Source organism: Bemisia tabaci, chromosome 8 (genome assembly GCF_918797505.1).
Source record: "Bemisia tabaci chromosome 8, PGI_BMITA_v3".
In the NCBI taxonomy this organism is placed as follows: Eukaryota; Metazoa; Arthropoda; class Insecta; order Hemiptera; family Aleyrodidae; genus Bemisia; species Bemisia tabaci.
Window position 1 is genome coordinate 27,760,076 of NC_092800.1, and position 9,187 is coordinate 27,769,262.

Consider the following 9,187-nt stretch of genomic DNA (forward strand, 5'->3'; position numbering starts at 1 on the left):
TTTTCAAGAAATTAAATCGTCTGGTTTTCCAAAGAAAAAATAAAGTATGACACAGGAAGTCTTCGACGTCGCAAACGGAGATACATGGTTTTTCACTTTGGCCATCGTGCTATTGTTTGGACCCAGTTCTGCCGTGCTAAGGTAAAACGCCATATGAACCTTCAGGAGTTGCCAAATTTTCTTCGATAAAACACGAATTCCCTAGGGTAAAATTATGAATATTTTTCTTCCAATTTTCAGAGAATATTCTTCGTATGTTGATCTAAAGTCCCTGAAAATTTCAAGGATATTATTCATAATTTTTCTCATAATAAACATATTATCAAAGGAAATTTGGCAGGTCTCGAATGTTAATGCGGCGTTCTTCCTTGGCACGGCAGAATTCGAAACCACTTCCAATGGAGATTCCCTACGATGACGTCACCTCCAGATCGGGCAGCGCTACGTCATGTTGGCAACGCAGCACTGCTGATTGTGAGCGGTGAGGAGTGGGGCGGATCAGCGGAGCCGCGGGGGCCGGATCAGCGATCAGGAGTTGGTTGAACCGCGGCGCTAGCGAGGAGCAACCAGTTGCGCCGATCAGCAATCAGCGACGGGTCAGTTCGTGGTTTGCGGTGTGTCCGAGCTTGTGGATTACGTGAAACGCGTGGCAACCAGAGGCCACTTCTCTTCAGTTTCTTACTGCCCACAGGAGACGGACAAAATTGGACACAGGGAACCAAATCAGGATATTTACTTGTGAGTCTTCTAGCCGTATTTCTATCAAATGCAGAAAATTGAGTCTCATACTTGGAACGCATTTAGCAAAAAGGAATCAGCTCGAATCCATCGTTCACTTGAAAAAAACAATTGGATCTAGAGTCCAGACTCTTAAAAACATCGACAAGAAAAAATACTCTTGATTCAATCAGATTTAAGCTTAAATCAAGAACAAGCCTCTTAATTTGAGCGGATTTCCTTTTGATTTAAGCTTAAATCTGATTGGATCAAGAGTCCTTTTTCTTGTCAATGTTTTCAAGAGTCTGGACTCTAGATCCAATGTGTTTTTTCCCAGTGTTTTTAAATCATGCAATTTCTTTTTACTCAATATATGTACGGTATTAAAATTTACACAATTATTTTCCTTTAAAATTTACAATTTTTTGGTGGGAAGCGAAAAGTATGTGAGTCCTCTAGCCGTATTTCTATCAAATGCAGTAAATTGAGTCTCATATTTGGATCGCATTCAGCAAAAAGGAACCAATGCGATTACAGTATTTTCAAAACTACGCAACTTCTTCTTTTCTTTTAAAAATACATAATACATGTATAGAATTGAAATTTACACAGTTATTTAATTTAAAATTAATAAGTTTATGGTGCGAAGCAAAATCTATTTGCCATTCTGGGACATTTTTTTTAGATAAACATGAAGAAGCAACATTTTAACAATGTAATCGAGCTGGCTCTTTTTTGCTAAATGCGGTTCATTTAGACCTGATAAAACAGGAGAGGAATCAAGTTTTTTTTCCTTTCTCCTTTTTTTTTAAAAAAAAAGGGTCCACTTGTTGTGGAATTTCTATTTATTATTCCTCATAATAAAAATATTTTATTTGAGAAATCTGGTTTTAAGTATAATTTCACTGAGAAACTTTGTTTCTTTGATTGTGATGAAGAAAGGTAAAGTTGCTGCAAAAGTTGTTGCTTTTTTTAAAATTTTCAATAACTTGATTTCCCAGTCTTGAATTCAAAAAGAGCCAAATCGATTCAGAGACGGAACTAATTGCAAAGTTGATGGTTTAGTTACTTCAGAAAAAGGAACCAAAAGCATGCACAGTCGTTAGTTCCCTCTCAGTTCCTATTGGTTACTAAATCATTTCAGATAAAAAAGAGCCAATTGCATGGCTATGCTTAAAGAGTAACTCTAAACAACTAAATAGAGCAAAGCGCACCCTTTTTTTGCCAAAATAATTTGGTTCCTCCCTGTTGAGTTCAAACCATTTCGTCCACAGTTGAGGCAAATATTCAATTCATTTCTTTTGGATGGTTGCTTGTAACGCTGCAAGGCGTGTCGCCTTAACAATGGACAGAAAATCAATGATTTTCTTTTCGACGGATGTTTTTCATCATAAAATTTTCTCCCACGTCCAGACACAGGGATGAAAAAGGGATTCCTTCATCTCATTATGTAAAAAGAAGAAAGAAAAATTCAAATAAAAATACCGTTGAAAAAATTACACAATTTTTTTTTTTTTTTTTAATTTTAAAAATACCAATAAAACAATGCATTCATTATGACAGCGTATTCGCATGATTGCTTTGGCAACCAATGTACTGTATACCATTAAAAAGCGCGCAATCTTCACAAAGCCATGACTGTTTATTTTTTCCGTTGGTCATTTATCACATATGATGCGTCCTTTATTTTTTAAGCCTCATCGATGCAGTATTTAAAGAAACCCCGAAATAACTGTAGAGAGATATCGCGAATTGAATGATGGTCTGGTTGATTCTTTAATGAGCATCTTTGATGATACCAGATTCAGGCTGCCACATTGAGGTTAACTGACCGGAATAGTACGCCTTCTCAGTTAGGTGTGTTGATCGAGCAAAGTTCGAGTTTCAAGCGATTGGAACCTGACATCGGGTAACTTGGCTTCATTTTCCTTTGCGATGAGGAAGAAAAAATCCGCCAGAATTTTTATGCAAACACATTACTTGATCAATTATTCATCGTGGAAAAAATTTCTAATTTTGAAATAGGGATTTAAAGCATGCAGAATCAAAAATGCACAGCTCGCTCGATAAATTGTAGCGTTTTCGCAAGTATTCCAACTTAACATTTACGTCATAAGATGCTAAATGAAAGTAATTTTAAGATTTATACTTCCATCAAAATTCAATCAAGACATTTCTCCATGCGAATTTCACGCACGAGGATGCATTCAATGCATCTTGCAAATGCATACGTAACATGATGAATATGAAGTATTTGATGGTAACATTTTATAGGTGTCTTGAATTTTATATAGATTCTGCTTGTTGCAGTTGAGATAGTTCTTTTTTTACATTAAGCGTCGATATTGAATAAAACGTATTTTATGTAGTGATAAAAATGGTAATGAGTGGGGATACCGTCGTCCGAGGCATAATCGTATACCATGATTTTCTCCATCTCGTTTCATAGAAAAGTGATACACACACCAGGGTGACCACAAGCATCTGTAAAGCTATCAAGGTGGAGGAGAGTGACTAACTCACTTCCTTAGTTGATGAAGTTAAGCAGTTTTTCCAAAAACTCTAATGCCATCAATTTGTAATACAAAAAACTGTAAGGGCCAATGTTATGAAATATTTGTAACCTGTGATCGTAAACCATTAGGTAAAACATATCACTTATGCAGTATGCAATTGACCCACTCTGACTAACATTCGCACTTGTATTGAAAGCTAACGATATTTTAAAGGGTCCGTAATGAGATGGGAGGACCTACAATTGATTGAGGGAACCGCATCGTGGAAGAAGCAGGTTATCAACCCAGTACCAAATCCACTTTCAAGGCAAACCACCTTGCAGAATTCGCCTCGCAGTATTAGTAAATAATAATAAACGGAGGAAGGAATATTCCTGTCTGGTGTCGACGTTTATATTTTTTTGTGACCACTTTGTTTGGATTTGAATACACAATAGTTTCCGATGCTCTCCTTAAATCTGATTTTGGACTTAAATAGGCTCGCCAGATGGAAAACAGAATTCACCATTGAATTTACCAAAATCCAGCATTGAACACCCGTTCAAAGGCGAATTACGAAAAAGAAGCAAAGGATTTAAAAAATAAGGTGACCCAATTTTTTTTATTTTTCATCTCTTAATTTAAAGCAAAGACTAAAAGGTCATTTTACGTTCAAATCCAGGAACAGCAAACGGTTTGATAATTCTAGGCGGGATAGCTCTAGGCGGGAGTTGCAAAAAAATTGAAACACTACAATTGACAATATGGCATGTGCATTTTTCAACATTTAGATACTACGACAATTTAGTCATGCCAGTTTATTTTCACGCACACCTCTGTTCACCTTTCCACCTGTGCTAATCAACTGCCAATAATCAGAAATTGCGCGTGCTAATTTGAGACGACGCGACGGGCGCGCATCCTCGACGTCATTTTAATCAATATTTTATCATTCCTCTGACGTCTTTCCAAAGTGGACTTAAAACGGTGCGTTCCCCTTTATCATCCCGTGTTTTTAAAGGTAATTTATTTATAGGTATAGTTTATCACCTCCAGTCATACATTTGTTTATTTCAACTAAAAATGCCTAAGCCGGTCGTTTCTCTGAAGAAGCTTCTTGATTATTCTTGAACAGTTTTCTCCCTCCAATTTCCGCTTTAAACGTGCTTTTTACCTGTCACCACGAAGGAACTCTTAAACCTATGGATTTACAATAAGGATCATCTCAAATATTGAATTTTTTTTTTTTTTTTTTTTTTTTTTTTTTTTTTTTTTTTTTTTTTACCAGAAACTAAGTATCACATAAAATTTAAAAACTATGGGAAAACCCCCTACAGAGTAGATGCACACGTATTCACATAAAGAGGCAGGTGTTTCATGTCAAATGAATGAAAAGAAGACCGCAGAGATTCTACCATCCTCATGTTTATATTGAAAATAAGTGAATGGAAGTTATCATTTGATCTAATTTGGGGATTGTATATTTTTAACCAGGGGGTGCGCCCCCTAACTGCTTTGCGGCTCTGCTTTCAATCGTGGACTGTATGTAAAATCATAAAAATTGGTTTGTACCTACTTAACATGATTATTGATTAGGGTGACACCCTCAGAGCGATACACTACCCTCATGACCATATGGACCGAGTTCCTCAGAAAGAAATCAACTCACATGAAGTTGAAACTGAGAAAAAGAGGTTTGAAGTTTTATTCCTGCATAATGCTCAATGTATAAAATAAACTTTTAAGTCCTCTTTCCACAAATCAATTTCTGTTTTTTGACTTTCAGCTTTTGGCAGTAGAAAATATACGGCTAAAGGAACTCAAAAACATTCCTAACTCAAGTTTTTCGAAATTTGGGTTGGTTCCTGTATGATACTATGACTCGGTCCATATATCATATAGAGTATGATTCTGTGCACTTATACTCAGGTTTTGTCCCCTCCTCAGCCAAATTTCGTCTCCTCCAAATAATGTATCAAGCTGAAATAATGCCTCCTTTTTTGCTTATTCAGCCCACTTAATTTTCAGCTTTCAACATTGAATGGTTATCAAAAAATAAAGTAAAATGGAGTGACGAGAAGACAGAAAGGGGGCGGGGACTCGATATCTGGAGAGCCTCGTGGAAGGTATCTCCGAAAACCGAGGAAACAAGGTCACTGGCGATCCTTCCTAATTCTGAGGGGGTGTTTTCTTTCAAGCTTCAGCTTTCGAGAGGACTCCACTTAAGCATCCATACATTCTACATATATTAACTGAGAGGCTTGGAGGACAAGGCGCATAAGTGCAGTTTCTGCTATTTTGAGAGATGCGTGTGTGTTTGAAGTTTCGAAATTACATGGCTCCCTATGGCGGATAGACAGTTCAAACTGACATCTTAATTCTTAAAAATTAGAAATTGGAAGCGATTTTTTCTCAGAATATGCATTAAGACTAGTTTTACTTGAATTCATTCTTAGGTACTTGTGTCAATTTTTTCAAAAACTGCACTGATAGGTACGCCTCGTCCTCCAAGCCCTTCAACTACCCATGTTAACATCATTTCTCACGGAAAAAAGTTTCCCGGTAGAACGATAAAGATTCCGCTGATAATTAACGCGACCTGAAATCACCTTGGGGCAATCGAGAATCGTCCTTTTTTCGACCGAAATTTCACTACTTTGATTTTCTCATGTTCCTAGGAAAAGTCCGCTCGCAGAAACACGGGAGACAATTACACATAGTTTGAATGGTCTCAGGGTAGGAATTATACTTTTAGCGTCCCCATGCTGAACTTTGTTTAGCACCCCTAAAATGGGTGCTATCGGGAGGAAGGATGTCTGATACACGAACCCCCACCCGACCTGAAGGAAGATGCTAGGTAATAGGAAAATAGTTCAAATTCACCTTTAAAAAGCATGATACATGACAGTTTACAGTTGCCCAACTGCAAACAGTTTGACGCCAGAATAAAACTGGTTTTGGAGAGATGCGACAAAAGACGCGTAGGTACTTAAGTTTTAGGATGCTCGAAAATTTTGTACCCCTCAGGATGTTGCGCTCCTGGACTATAGCCTATGTAGCCCGAAGGTACCCGGCCCTAAATGATCTGAGACAGTTTTCGCGTAGCCTTTTAAGACCCGGCTTTGTCATATTTGCCACGAGTTTAACCCGCGGTTTTTCACAGGCACCCCGAGTGCCTATCAAAGTTTAACCGGAGGTTAAGCCACTCGGTTCCAAAATGTCTCACCAAAATCGAAAATGTCAATAGTACCATAAAATGTATCTTACAAGCCCCGAAGCCCCCCAAAATAGTGTTCTTAATTCAACTTAGAAAAGAGGTTCACTTTGGCCAGAGGTGGTAGAACCGGCCCTGGCAGAGCCCCAAAGCATTACGTAACGAAAAATGTAACATGTTGAAATCACACCCTCTGCAACCCCAATAGTCTTCTCCTGGGGCGGCGTAGGTAATGAAGCATGTTCCAGGGTTAGTGATGAGCTTTTGCGTAACGACGCGAACTTACGGTTTATCCGGCTGCGAGTGACGAACTTTCGCTTCGATCTGTTGGATTTCCTCCGCCTGGGTGACACTCTTGGCCCTCCGCCTTATGAAATTCTCCTCTTCAGGTCGCGGTGGCATCCTTCCGAAGTTATCACCAAACTTTCCCGAGAGACTAACGCGACGGACTATCCGTTCCGATTTCAGCGAGCACCCATAACTTTTTCGACTTTTTACAAATAATTCCCGATTCTGAGGCCCGAAAATGGGCGCTGAGACGAGCTTGGGCGTCCGCGAGTGATGGTCACTTTTGAACTAGATTTTGTCGCGCCTCTGACCTTCCGCATCTGTAGTAACGGCACGGGGAAGATAACGACACCTATCCCGCGGTTATCTCCGTTTTCCCCTGTCCTTTCCATCTCTCTCTGACGCGTCTTATCTAGACCCGTGTGCTTTTCCCTCTCTGCTCGTCCCTCGCGCGGTGTCGCACAGTAGATCGAGTCAATAAGAGGTCGGACCAAATTTGGAAACTTAAAGAGCTTGTAACTCCGCTTTTACAAATTTTTGAGGTTCTAAAAGTGATTCCGTTGGTTTCTTCGTGAAATTTACTTCCAGAGACACCCCGAAAAATTTAAGATGTGACGAAATCAACACCAAAATTTGCAGTTTCACACTGAAAAAAAAAAAATCTCGGTGTATTTACCAAGAAAAGGGTAAAATTACCAAGAATTCAGGGTTCTATTTGATCCCAGTTTTTTCTTGGTAAAATTACCATTTATGGAATTGGTAATTTTACCGAGAAATCTCGGTAAAATTATTGACTTTCTCGGTAATCTTACTGATTCCCGGTAAAAACGCTTATATTTTGTATCGACTGTGGTAGAATTACCGAGATAAAATGGCAAAGTTACCGGGAATTGATTACCAATAAAAGTGGTGTTCTGACCTGAAAAAAAAACAGTAAAAATACCGGTTTTTAGGTGAGCTTACCAGTCTGTCTTGGTAAAATTACCAATAATTGGTAAAAAAAGTGAGATGGTAAAGGTGCCAACGGACCTTGGTAAAAACGCCGAGAATTTTTTTTCAGTGCAGTCGAATATTTTATGTCCGACCTCTCTGATTGCCTCGATCCATTGTGTGTCGACTGACGATTAAAGTTCATCGGAAACTCCATGCTGGAGTAGGATTGTTTACGGTCGTGTGAGCACGGGAGACCCCCGGTCTCTCCTTCCAGCTGTTGGGTCTAGAACGGTAAACACGATGAGGACATTACCTCTGGCAATGAGGCAAAATTCTTAAATTGGATCCTCAACTTGAGGAAAGCGATGGTCGATCAATCAATGAGGCTCCTGCATGTGTGGAGGATTTGCGATGTTACTTTGGCTGGAATAGTTACTGTAATTAGCTTAAAATTTCGCGAGAAACACGATGGTGCCACTAGTTTTCTCGTAAACGAATTCCAAAGTTAAAAAACAGCTCTTAAAGTTGAGGCTTTAATGGAGGGGGTATCACGCTAAGTTAAGAGTCCATGTGCATATCAAGTCAAACTGTCCATGCTAAGATAGGGAGCAAAGATATTAGCAGGGTTGCCACTTTGTTTGAGGACTCCAAAACTGTAAACATGGCAACCCTGCTAATGTATTTGCTCCACGTGCTCCGCACCTTTGCACGGGCAGTTTGATTTGACATAAATGGGAACTCTCAGTGTAGCGTGGGATATCCCCTTATATACCTAGTTACGGCCCCAACTTTGTGAGCTTTTTTTGAGCTTTGGAGTTCGTTTCAGAGAAAACCAGTGGCAGAATCGTGTTTCTCGCAAAATTTGACGTAAGAGATTTACGTACTTAAATCGCATATCCCCCACACATGCAAGAAATCTATTCGTGGATCGTTTCCTTGACGAATGAGCGTAACTCCATTCCAAGGTTGCAAAATTGGCTCGAGCAATTTTCAATTTTTCATGAGAATGCACCTGTGTAATCTCCGTTCAAAATGTGTCTGCTTTTTGCACGAGGTATGAAGCAAAATCGGTGAAATGTTCAGTTAGAAATGTCCAAGCTTCCCCCGGTAAAAATTCAAAACGCATGCGAGAGAAAATTTGGCAACATTGAAATGTATGTTACGTTCTTTTGTGATGGAAACGACGAGGTGATGATTTCTGGATCTTAGGACATTTTTTCAAAAATCAAGCCCTAGTCTGTCGCTTCCCTCTCGAAAAGAAGTAACTACATTTCGCTGTTGCCCAACTTCCTCACGCAAATTGCAATTTCACCAAGGGGGCCTTGGGAATTTTCCGCTAAAACTTTCACTGAGTTTTAAAACTCGTCGAACGTCACATAACAAGGAGGTACGTATACAATTATTCGCACAAAGGGTTTTATTTCGAAACACTCAATATACAGTCATTCCGAAAGCTCGCCGCGAGTAAGGATTGCAATCTGTTTTTGTCTACCAATTTCAAATACATAATTCAATTTTCACTCGAGACGTAGGCTCAGGT

At 39.1% G+C, this 9,187-nt stretch overlaps 1 protein-coding gene across 2 annotated transcripts in view; it reads left to right on the plus strand.

The window, feature by feature from the left end:
• The first annotated feature begins 555 nt into the window (after positions 1-555).
• Positions 556-9,187, plus strand: part of LOC109033964 (alpha-tocopherol transfer protein) — a 75,254-nt gene continuing 66,622 nt past the window's right edge. For both annotated transcript variants that reach the window (XM_019046848.2, XM_019046849.2), the window contains exon 1: positions 556-738. The gene's annotated coding sequence lies outside the window, so the exon portion shown is untranslated. The remainder of the gene's footprint in view (positions 739-9,187) is intronic.